Raw genomic sequence first — 12,752 nt, forward strand, 5'->3', positions numbered from 1 at the left:
TTCACAACATTTACACTTTTAGAGGAACACTTATTTTGACGAAATTACGTGTGACTCGGACGACACAAAAACATGTAATGATGGGTTTACGCCGCAGGGCGCTGGGCTATGTTGAAGGTAGTAGGTATGCATGGCGAGAACTTGTTTTTTAAATTTTATATCTCTGAAATGTGTGACTTTGGACGGTACGATTCCGTGTGCTGCATAGTAAATAATATTTGTTGTCTCGGATTTGGATAGGAAGTATAATTAGTCATGCGGGAACCAGCCACAGGTTTACCCACAGGACAAACATGCGGGTGAAGCTATTAATGTCTCCATACAAGACGTCATATGCTAATAAATTATTAATAATTACATGCAGAGATGGGTCGTGGGTAAATACCCAATCTACCCACCCAGGTATTTACCCGGTAAATACCTATCTACCCGGTATTTACTCGTATCTACCCAAATTGACGGGTAAATTCATTTCATGTTGGACATGCTGATTTGTGTTAAAATGGAGATAAATACTAAGTTAGTGGTTGTAATTTTTATACACAATTTAAAACAAAACTGTTCAGTCAAATAGACAATTAAGTTTACAGAAGTTTTAATGTATATTTTTTAAAAATAATTAAAAAAATATGTTTTATGTGTGCTTTGTAGATTGTATTAATTAGTCGTATTTATACGATAAAGATAAACTTCCTAGTACTGGTTGGAGGGGGTTATGGTGGGCCCACCATAACCTAACCCCAGTTAGGGGGGGTAAAATGTATTTTTTTCATATTTCATGGAAACTATCATTAATATCGAAAAGTATTGTATGTACGAACTAAAGTAGATACAATTTCCTACAAAAAAGTTTATATGCATTTTTGTCATAAAACATACTATGTATGAGTTATGAGCTTGAAAAAGATTTTTTTAAATATTTTTATTCACATATATTTTATTTACAGTTTTAATTTATCAAACTTATAATTTATACTAAAAGCATTTGAAATTATTTCCGTATGTCAGGGAATGATATTACACGATTTTTATAGTTGTAGTGATACACTAAAATCACATTTTATCTCATAGCAACCTATTCGTTCCCAATTTGAATAAACATTATGTGTACAATTACAAAGACTGACTTAAATTAATCTATTTTAGCCCAAACACCATTTAAAAACGTCAAATTTGGAAGAAAAATGAAAATACCCGCGTATTTACCCGCGGGTAGGTAAATATCGGGTATTTACCCGGTAAATACCCACCGTCGGGTATTTACCTGGGTAGTTACCCATCTAATTACATGGCATGTGACTTGAGAGAATGTACGAGTATGTAAACATAGCCGCTGTGTTTCCGCAGGTGAGGCGGAGTGGTTGTAATTATTCATAACTTCATTAATTATTACTCCGACCGGAATCAGAATACGATTCAAAAGTACAGTTAGCAGATTTTATAGACATTATCCATACCTAATATTATAAATGGGAAAGTGTGTGTGTCTGTTTGTTTGTCCGTCTTTCACGGCAAAACGGGGCGACGAATTGACGTGATTTTTTTAAGGAGACAGTTGAAGGGATGAAGAGTGACATAGGCTTCTTTTTGTTTTTTTTCTAATCCCCACTTCCCTAAAATGGGGTGTGCCAGTTAGTATGCAGCACTCTGCAATTTTCGAATTTAACGCGAGCGAAGCCGCGGGCAAAAGCTTGTTTATCATAAATCAGTGTCTAAACTTCGTTCCATTTTATCAGGCGTGTCTTTTTAACCCCCGACGCGAAAACGACGGGGTGTTATAAGTTTGACGTATGGCTCTGCCTGTCTGTCTGTGTGTGTGTCTGTCTGTGGCACCGTAGTTCCCGAACGGATGAACCGATTTAGATTTAGCTTTTTTTTGTTTATAAAAGCTGAGTTAGTCTTTGTTCCTTTCTATCCTCGTTTTATGCCGTATAATTTCACTTATTCAAATCTCAGAGGTCCCATGGCAACGGGACTCAAACTTTACCCTATATCCTCTAATGTGGCAATGCACTTAACAGTAGAGTAGTTACCTCTATACAAAACGGTTAGTAGTAGGTAATAAATAGTTAATATTAGGCATTATTAGGTTACATGCAATACACTCTAATTTTTCAATCAATTATTGGTAGCTACTTGTAGTATTTTGAAGAAATAAAACGATGTTTTCTTACCAATGTAATTAGACACCGCATGTTTTAATGGAAAAATTTGATACTGTAATGGAAAAAGGGAAATATTCTTTATTATTTTTAGAAACATTGGTAAATTCTTATAAGGAAAATAATATAGAGTGATTAAATTGGACGTAATTTCCGATGAGATTTCAGAAGACAATTGGTTTCCGAATATAAAATTTATCTTAATTCTAATGACATTAACGTTTTCAGCTGAGGATTTATTTGTAGATAACTATCCGAACTGCACATGGGAGCAACACTTATGTATTATTTCACAACATGGTAAGTTTCAATTTAAACTATCACGATTTCTACTTTTAATTTTTAAAACTAAACGAAAACTTCCTTTTTCGAAACCTTCTTATATATAACTAACTTAATGATGGGTGAATACACGGGCTTAGTAGCTAATGCTTACTGCGTAGCGCGTGTCACTAACACTTGTCACATGCGTGTAAACACATTGTACAAGTGCTTAGTATTAGTGCAACTGCGAATGCAAGTGAGAAGAAGTCGGTTCTATTTACTAAGCGACAAGTATCTATCGCCCCGGCAAAAATATTAATACTTGCCACTTAAGTGGTGTTCCTAAACATTACTGACAAGTGAAGTTCAACAACCCCAGTGATTAGTTTACCTCGTTACCATGGCAATGTCTTGTAACTAATACTATTCTCTAATACCCATGTGTAGACGCTTACTTGCCATTTATCACTTTGCTGACAAGCCCCTAATTGTTAATACTAATGATAATGACAAATACTAAACCCGTGTAGCTAGCCTAACTCTTACAAAATTTTGTATTAAAAATTTGAAACGTGTACCTATTCTAAAAATGTTTTATTTTTTTCAGAAATATTTTCCGCTGACCAGCATTCACTCGTCGACACAAGAGATTGCTATCAGAGCTGTGATTACGCTGAGTACGACCCAAGATCAGACTCATTAAGAAGAATGAAGGCGTACGTAAACTTGTATTGTAAACTATCACGTCTTGTAACACGGAGTTTAATCGTGAAGATAGTGTTGTCCATTTCCCTCTACATGTACATTATTTTTGCTTGGTCGAATGACAATAAGCTGAAACAGATGTCAAACCATTGTCAAACAGATACAAAAAGTGACTTTAGTTTTGCACTATGCAGCAGACGATTCGGGCATCGGGCACTTACCTATTTAGTTGTATATATGATATGACATGCATTTTATTTTATATTTTTAGTAGCGCTTTCAATACAGTTGATTTCGACATTCTTCTGGCCTTCTTAAATCTTCTTAGGGTGTCACCCACCTCATTGTCATGGTTCCGCAGCTACCTCCTTGGGATACGTCAGAGAGTTAGGGTTGATGATATTTTTCCGACTGGTGTGAACTTTCCTCTGGCGTCCCTCAGGGGGGTATCCTCTCTCCGTTGTTGTTCTCTATTTTTATTAACAATATAACAAAGTCACTGAAATCTTCTTCCCACCTTTACGCAGATAATCTGCAAATTTATGCAGCGGGCAGCCTTGACGATATTGGTTCTCTCATTAGCCAGATCAACTCTGACTTAGAATCCGTCTCTGTCTGGGCCTCGTCGTTCGGTCTAAAGGTGAACGCCATGAAGTCGCAGGCAATCGTTATTGAAAGTACTCACTTCATCTCCAGACTATCGGATACGGTGGTACCTGGAATTTTCTTTGACGGTACACTAATTCCTTTCTCGTCCACTGTCAAAAATCTAGGGATCACCATGGATCAGACAATTTCTTGGGCTCCTCATGTGGCAGAGTTGAGCAAAAAGGTATTTGGGTCTCTCCATTCTTTAAGGCGCTTGAAGAACTTCCTTCCTCTAGAAACCAAAACCATGTTGGCTCGTTTTCTTTTACTCCCGTTACGTGACTACGGTGACGCTGTAAATGCTGACATGACTGAGGAACTTCTAGACAAACTGGAGCATTTACAAAATGTCTGTATTAGGTTCATCTTTGGCCTACGGAAGTACGACCATGTATCGTACTACCGTGAGAAACTTAAATGGCTTCCTATCCGCCGTCGAGGAGATCTCCACACTCTTCCTCTTCTATTCAATGTTTTATTTGCACCTTCTTCTCCCTTGTACCTATCTGATAAGTTTAGATTTTTAGCTGATGGCAGTAACCACCGTCTGCGTTCCAGCGCTAATTTATCGCTTGCCATCCCTCCTCATAAATCCCGTGGTTACAACAAGTCGTTCGTGGTGCGTGCGGTTTAACTGTGGAATGAGCTGCCTACTTCGATCAGGCAAGCACAGTCGATTGCATCGTTCAAGTCGAGATTGAAAAATCTGTGGCTATCAGATTGCTAATCTAAGTTGTGTTGTGTTGTCTCATTGTCTCAATGTCGATTTATTTAAATTTTCAATTGTTCTTTTCCCATTTTTAGTGTAATTTCTATATTCCTTTTTTTATGTAATATTTGTTTCTTCCCGTAAATTATGTGTATATTTATTTAATTATTTGTCTTTCTGGTACCTTGTTGTACATGTTGCTGCATTTGTCACCCTCATCTCTTTTTATCCTCGCATTAACTCAAAGGTTAACTGGAAGAAATCCCTCAAAGGGATAAGTTTGCCTTTGTACTGTTCTTTACTGTAACTACTGTGTTTTTTGTTATTAATTGTACAATAAAGAGTTTACTACTACTACTAAGTACTACTACATTTTTACTAAAATTACACACTAACATAAAATAAATCGTAATATTATTTTCTTTTCCAGAGGCTTGAACGATACCTATACAAAAGTAGCAATCGCTTATGCAACCAGCACTTGCATGAAATACAGGAGAGAAGTTATTTACACTTGGGACCAGATGTTAGGTGGGTTCCACTTTTTACACATACAATCACGCCTGTATCCCATGAAGGGGTAGGCAGAGCACATGAAACTACTCGGGTTTCAGTACCAATAAGGGGTTGAAAGAAAACGAAACTGTGACATTGCAGTGACAGGTTGCCAGCCTCTCGCCTTCGCCACAATTTAACCCATATCCCACATTCGCCTTCTACGACACCCACGGGAAGAAAGGGGGTGGTGAAATTCTTAACCCGTCACCACACGGGCAGAAAGGGGGTGGTGAAATTCTTAACCCGTTACCACACAGGCAGGGTTTAGTTAGGTACTATGGACTTCTTGCAAAAATAATTATGTTGTATGTTGCATTTTTATATATAATTAAGGGCTACTTTCGATCAAAAATTTAGACTATTTTAGACCATCTATTTATATTTTTCGTGTCCGGCAATGTTACGCAAACAGGTGCGTATGCCGGCCACTCTCGATAATGTTATTAGGGTTCCATAGTCAACTAGGAACAGGGGGGCTACCATGAAGTGCTAAAGCCGTTCAGTTTAGGTTGAGAGAGAGGGACGGAGCTATGGAACTGCTATAGCTTCGTCCCTTTCTCTCAACCTAAACTGAACGGCTTTAGCACTTCATGGTAACCCCTCAGGAACCCTTATAGTTTCGCTATGTCTGTCCGTCCGCGGGAAAATCTCAGTGACTTTATCAATCACGCCGATAAAGTGGTAAAATAAAAAGTGGAAAAAAATGTTTTGTTAGGGTAACCCCCTCCTACATGTAAAGTGGGGACTGATTTTTTTTTTTCATTCCAACCCCAACGTCTGATATATTGTTGGATAGGTATTTAAAAATGAATAAGGGTTTACTAATATCGTTTTTAGGGTTCCGTAGTCAACTAGGAACCCTTATAGTTTCGCCATGTCTGTCTGTCCGTCCGTCTGTCCGTCCGTCCGTCCGTCCGTCCGTCCGTCCGTCCGTCCGTCCGCGGATAATCTCAGTAACCGTTAGCACTAGAAAGCTGAAATTTGGTACCAATATGTATATCAATCACGCCAACAAAGTGCAAAAATAAAAAATGGAAAAAATGTTTTATTAGGGTACCCCCCCTACATGTAAAGTGGGGGCTAATATTTTTTTTCATTCCAACCCCAACGTGTGATATATTGTTGGATAGGTATTTAAAAATGAATAAGGGTTTACTAAGATCGTTTTTTTGATAATATTAATATTTTAGAAAATAATCGCTCCTAAATGAAAAAAAGTGCGTCCCCCCCCCTCTAACTTTTGAACCATATGTTTAAAAAATATGAAAAAAATCACAAAAGTAGAACTTTATAAAGACTTTCTAGGAAAATTGTTTTGAACTTGATAGATTCAGTAGTTTTTGAGAAAAATACGGATAACTACGGAACCCTACACTGAGCGTGGCCCGACACGCTCTTGGCCGGTTTTTTTGATAATATTAATATTTTCGGAAATAATCGCTCCTAAAGGAAAAAAAGGTGTGTCCGCTGGTGGTGTGAACTTTTGAACCATGTTTAAAAAATATGACGTCTTTATAAAGACTTTCTAGGAAAATTGTTTTGAACTTAATAGGTTCAGTAGTTTATGAGAAAAATACGGAAAACTACACTGAGCGTGGCCCGACACGCTCTTGGCCGGTTTTTTTGTATTAACTTTAAAACGTCCGTGGCCCATAAAATGGTATCACTAGAAGATCAGCGCTGACTTTATGGTTAGCATTAGGGATGTCACGAATGTCGCATGTGTCACATTCGCGAATGCGAATATTCAGAATGCGAATGTGCGAATGCGAATGCGAATATCGCTGAATTTCATAAAAAAACCAAAATAAAAACCAAGCAATCACCAACAACCCGCTAGGTAAAAAATTTAAAATGCTTACTATTGGTCAAAATGCCGAGTACGAACTTCACGCCGTACGAATTTGACCTATCTGCGCATGCGCGAGTCGACAGTCGACAAGTAGCAATTGGAGCGGCCGGCGCGGGTGAGGAACAAGCTGCGACTAAACTTGCACACATTCGCATTCGCAAAACATTCGCATCGTTTGAAGCGAATGCGAATGTCAATGCAAATGTTTAAAAGAATGCGAATCTTTCGCATAAGCGAATGCGAATGCAAATATTCGTAACATCCCTAGTTAGCATTATGCTGGGGCGGTACCAATTCGTGGTAAACCATAATATTTTATACTGGAGGTAGGTTGACTACTTAATGTGTTTGTATTATGTTTGCCTAAGATTAATGATTCCTATTGTATTTTATTATATTGTATTTAGAACTACACCTGCTTTTAATAAGTGAAAACACGTGTTAGACTTTAAGGCATCATTTTATCAGAGAATAATGTTTCCAATAATTTTATTTCGTCTTTATTTACAGCTAATCTCGGCGGCATATTCGGTCTCTGTCTGGGCGGCTCTGTTATAAGCATTATAGAAATAATATGGTTCCTAATAGACCTACTTGTGACTGCGATCACCTTCAAAAAGCCGACAGTAAAGATTTTTGTAATTGAACAAAGCGTTACTAAGAAGAACGATGAAAATGAAAACGCTAAATACAAATTTACGAACTAATTTTCTTCTCTGTGGAACCAATTACAGTGTTTAAAAAGGATCTCAAACTACGGCCCAATATTTAATACTGAGTGATTCATGACGTGATAACTACTTAAGCACAATAAAATTGTATCGATTGTTCCCGATGTATAAACACAACGTGTAAGCGTCATGCGGGCGATAAATTTAACCAGGCATAGAACTCATTGGTGTTATCATTAATTGAGAGGTGTTTTTGAGTTACTTAATTTTCACCCCTTAATATTTTTTTTTTAATTTTTTTATCAGCGGCATTGCATTGTTGGTTGCGATGACAACTGTCAACGAGCGTTTAACGTGAGTGTGTTTGCATTAAGTAAGTACATTGGGGGCCGAATTATTTTATACTGATATTTTTTCATTCATATTAACTGCATTTCTTGTCCTATACTCACCAGCGTTTTTCTTTGTTTAGGTATTTTGTGTCTCATTTTATCTGTGTTATTATTCGAACACAAAGGCTTCTTGAGTAAACAAACAGTTGTTTAGATTGTGACCAAATCAATAGGCCATGAAAGGGTCGAATAGCAATCTGGTTTGTATAAAAGCTTGAGAGAAAAGGCGTGTTTTACAGAGGCTTAAAGGATGTCGATAACTTAATAAGAAATAATATTGTCTTCGGTTACCGCGATAGTTACTCATTATACGCGATTTAATCCGTTTCCATAGTTTTATTTCATTAATAAGAAATGTTATCACCGTGATTAATTCTGGTTTAACAGACCACGAGCCAAGTTCATTTTAGATTCCATAGCTACAAAAAGTCCTTACATCACATCTCGGACTTAGGCGATCAAATATATGAAAGAGGCGCGTTCCTAGCACACATTCTAAGCTCGTGTAGGTGAACGCGTACTATGCTTGTATGAGTGAGATACGACAGATCGACTGTTCGCGTTTTTGACAGGCGGTAACTGTGAGGTAACCGAGAGGGGGATGGCGGCACTTTCAGCGGGGAGCGGGAGTGGCCATACTGTACGATAGTACTCTTTATTATACTGTGCCCTGGCGGTTGCTACTTTTGAGTGTTCCTCATGACCAGACATCGTAACTCTTCTAGCAATTTTGAGCTGACCAGAAATGTATGACTACGCGCCATGTTGCGGAATTTTATTAGAACTATGTTCTTCATACTAAACTAACTGTCACTCCATATATCAGAATAACAGCGCCCTCCTGACAATTAGTAATATATGGGCCATTTTTTTGAAAGTTTTTATATATGGGCCATTTTTTAGAAAGGACACCCCACTTTTTTTTAGATTTGGAAATTCTTATGTGGTTTCCACTCAGAATCGCGAACTCTTTCAATTCTAATACGAGAACAAAAGTGTCCCAAGGTTTTTTTTGCCATTCCGTTACCATTTTTTCAAACATTTTGTATGGCGGTAACGGAATGGAAAGTTCGAAAAAATGTATGGAAATCTTGGAACATTTTTTTTCTCCTATCAGGACGGGGGAGGAAGGGGTGGACAAGTTTGAAAAAAAAATGACCCATATTTCTGGTCAGGCACTATATGTCCGAAGCCAGCTAGAATAATTAATTAGGATGAATAATAGCAAAATGAGCCTTAAATTGACCATCTACTGTACTCTAGATAGCTCTGTGTAGGTTCCCTTGCAGTGACAGTTTGCTAGCCTACCGCCCACATAACGAATTGAACCCATATCCTCGAATTGTCGTGATAGTTGAAGGGATGGAGAGTGACATAGGCTACTTTTTTGAGGGTGACATAGGAAAAAGCTAGGTACATATAAACGCGGACAAAGTTGCAAAATATGCATCCGGGCATTTTTAGAATTTACTCTCCCCCCCCCCCCAATTAGCAAAAGGTGTTAACAAAAATTAACTCACGGTCAGTTTTGTGACAACAAATTAAGCATAAAATCTGTCTAAATATTTACTTTTTTCACATTCTGATTTAATAATAATTTTAATTATCGCTTAAAGTTTATGTAATTAACACAAAACCAATGTTTTTATTGAAATTTCATGTTTAATTATCGTCAAAAAACTGACTTCATTTTTGTTAACGACTTTCGCTAATTGGGGGGTCCCAAATTCTGAAAATGCCCATCCACAAGCTTAACGTGGAAGCAATACATATTTTTCAGTACAGATGGCGTTTTTTTTACGCACTAGTGCGAGAAGTGGTTCATTTTATGCCAGGTCGAAACTTCGGAGGCTTATCTGTACTGAAAAACGTCGTACGATACACGTGCGAAAAGGAAATTAGTAACTCGTGTCGATTTAAAACACTCCCTTCGTTCGTGTTTTAATTTATCGCCACTCGTTTCGAACTTCTTTTTTACGCACTTGTATCGTAATGTACTATTTCAATTCAATTCAAAATATCTTTATTCATGTAATTGCCACTTTGTCCGTATCTATCTTTAAAATCTTGACTGTACATTGTTTATCAGTAATTAGGTAAATGAAATGGTTGTTTCCTTGTTATTTAGACGTGTAACCACTGAACCGAAATGTAAACGAGAGACAATAGCTGAGATAAACCGTACGCGGTTCTCTTTTGATAAGCTGAAATTCTGTGTAAGAGCGTTTTCACATTATCCGATCTGATGTCGAATGTAGGAAGGATGTCAAATGCAGATGTTAATGATGGCGCCATTAGTATACAAAACACGGTGTAAAATTAGGGAACAGAAAGATTTTAAGTACGCATTTCTGAGGGCAAAATAAAGATAAGATATTAAGTATATGACGTCAGGCACTTAAATGGGACTGGGCCGGCCACGTCTATCGCATGCATCCGGATAGGTGGGCTAACATAGCCACCAAGTGGATGCCGACGAAGAAGAGTGAGCGGGGTAGGCCCGGGCAAAGCTGGCGGGACGACCTTGACGACTTCCCAAAGGTTGTCTATTGTTTGCCCGACAGTCATTTAACATAATATTCATTTGCCCGAATCTAACTTGCCTGAATTTCATTTGCCCGAATGATTTGTTTACCATAAAAATCATATGACATACTCGTTGTTTATCCGAATATTACCTTCCATAATCATACAATGCCATACTATTTGTTAGCCATATTATTAAGTGCAATAATATGGTTTCATAGAATATTCAAACGCCATAAGCAATTATTGCCATATTAATTGTTGCCCATATTATTACCTAACCTAACCTACTTTCTGATAGCAGTTTCATTTTCCAGGGGTCACAGTTCTAACCTAACCTAACCTACTTTTCCAGCAGTTTCATTCTCCAGGGGGTCACAGTTCTAACCTAACCTAACCTACTTTCTGATAGCAGTTTCATTTTCCAGGGGGTCGCAGTTCTAACCTAACCTAACCTACTGTCTGATGGGATACCCCCATTTGCCAGAATTTCATTTGCCATAATTTTATTTGCCATCCTATTCAACAATCATAATATTGTTTCTCATAACATCTTATGCCATAATCATTGTTTACTATATTAATCTAGTGCCAGAAACTTTGTTTCCCATAAAGTCAGTTTCCATAATGTCATTTGTCAGAATCATCGAAATCCGTAATTACCACATTCCATACCATCATTTGTCATACAAATTAGCGTCCAGAAAAGTCAATTTCCATAATGTGCTTTGGCAGAATCGAAAACTACTATAATAGGTACTAGAAGGACTAGAGAATGAAACTGCTATCAGAAAGTAGGTTAGGTTAGGTTAGAACTGTGACCCCTGGAAAATGAAACTGCTATCAGAAAGTAGGTTAGGTTAGGTTAGAACTGTGAACTTCTGGAAAAGGAAACTGCTTGAAAAGTAGGTTAGGTTAGGTTAGAACTGTGACCCCCCGGAAAATGAAAATACTATCAGACAGTAGGTTAGGTTAGGTTAGAACTGCGACCCCCTGGAAAATGAAACTGCTATCAGAAAGTAGGTTAGGTTAGGTTAGAACTGTGACCCCCTGGAGAATGAAACTGCTGGAAAAGTAGGTTAGGTAAGGTTAGAACTGACCCCTGGAAAATGAAACTGCTATCAGAAAGTAGGTTAGGTTAGGTAATAATATGGGCAACAATTAATATGACAATAATTGCTTATGGCGTTTGAATATTCTATGAAACCATATTATTGCACTTAATAATATGGCTAACAAATAGTATGGCATTGTATGATTATGGAAGGTAATATTCGGATAAACAACGAGTATGTCATATGATTTTTATGGTAAACAAATCATTCGGGCAAATGAAATTCAGGCAAGTTAGATTCGGGCAAATGAATATTATGTTAAATGACTGTCGGGCAAACAATAGACAACCTCTGATAGTATTTTCATTTTCCGGGGGGTCACAGTTCTAACCTAACCTAACCTACTTTTCAAGCAGTTTCCTTTTCCAGAGGTTCACAGTTCTAACCTAACCTAACCTACTTTCTGATAGCAGTTTCATTTTCCAGGGGGTCACAGTTCTAACCTAACCTAACCTACTTTCTGATAGCAGTTTCATTCTCTAGTCTTTCTAGTACCTATTATAGTAGTTTTCGATTCTGCCAAAGCACATTATGGAAATTGACTTTTCTGGACGCTAATTTGTATGACAAATGATGGTATGGAATGTGGTAATTACGGATTTCGATGATTCTGACAAATGACATTATGGAAACTGACTTTATGGGAAACAAAGTTTCTGGCACTAGATTAATATAGTAAACAATGATTATGGCATAAGATGTTATGAGAAACAATATTATGATTGTTGAATAGGATGGCAAATAAAATTATGGCAAATGAAATTCTGGCAAATGGGGGTATCCCCTTCCCAAACAACTGGCCGGAAGTAACGGAGAATCAGGAATTATGGAGAGCCAGTGGAGATGCCTTTGCCCAGCAGTGGGACACTCCAATAGGCTAAGAAGAAGAAGACGTCAGGCAAATTTCACCAAAAAATTTTAAGTTTTTTAGGATGTATTTTCACATTTTACCCTTCTAATATGTATGAGGAATACGCTGTTAAAATTATTCGGTTTCCTGTATAAGGTATCGCTCCTACATTTGATATCAGATAATGTGAAATCGCACTAACATGTAATGTAGGGTTTACAAATAGAACTATGAATGTCACACTACCACTTTCAAAAACTTTAAAGGGAATAAGTTGGTTCTGTATACAGAGTGGGGCCT

The sequence above is a fragment of the Leguminivora glycinivorella genome, chromosome 5 (assembly GCF_023078275.1).
Source record: "Leguminivora glycinivorella isolate SPB_JAAS2020 chromosome 5, LegGlyc_1.1, whole genome shotgun sequence".
NCBI classification, from domain to species: domain Eukaryota; kingdom Metazoa; phylum Arthropoda; class Insecta; order Lepidoptera; family Tortricidae; genus Leguminivora; species Leguminivora glycinivorella.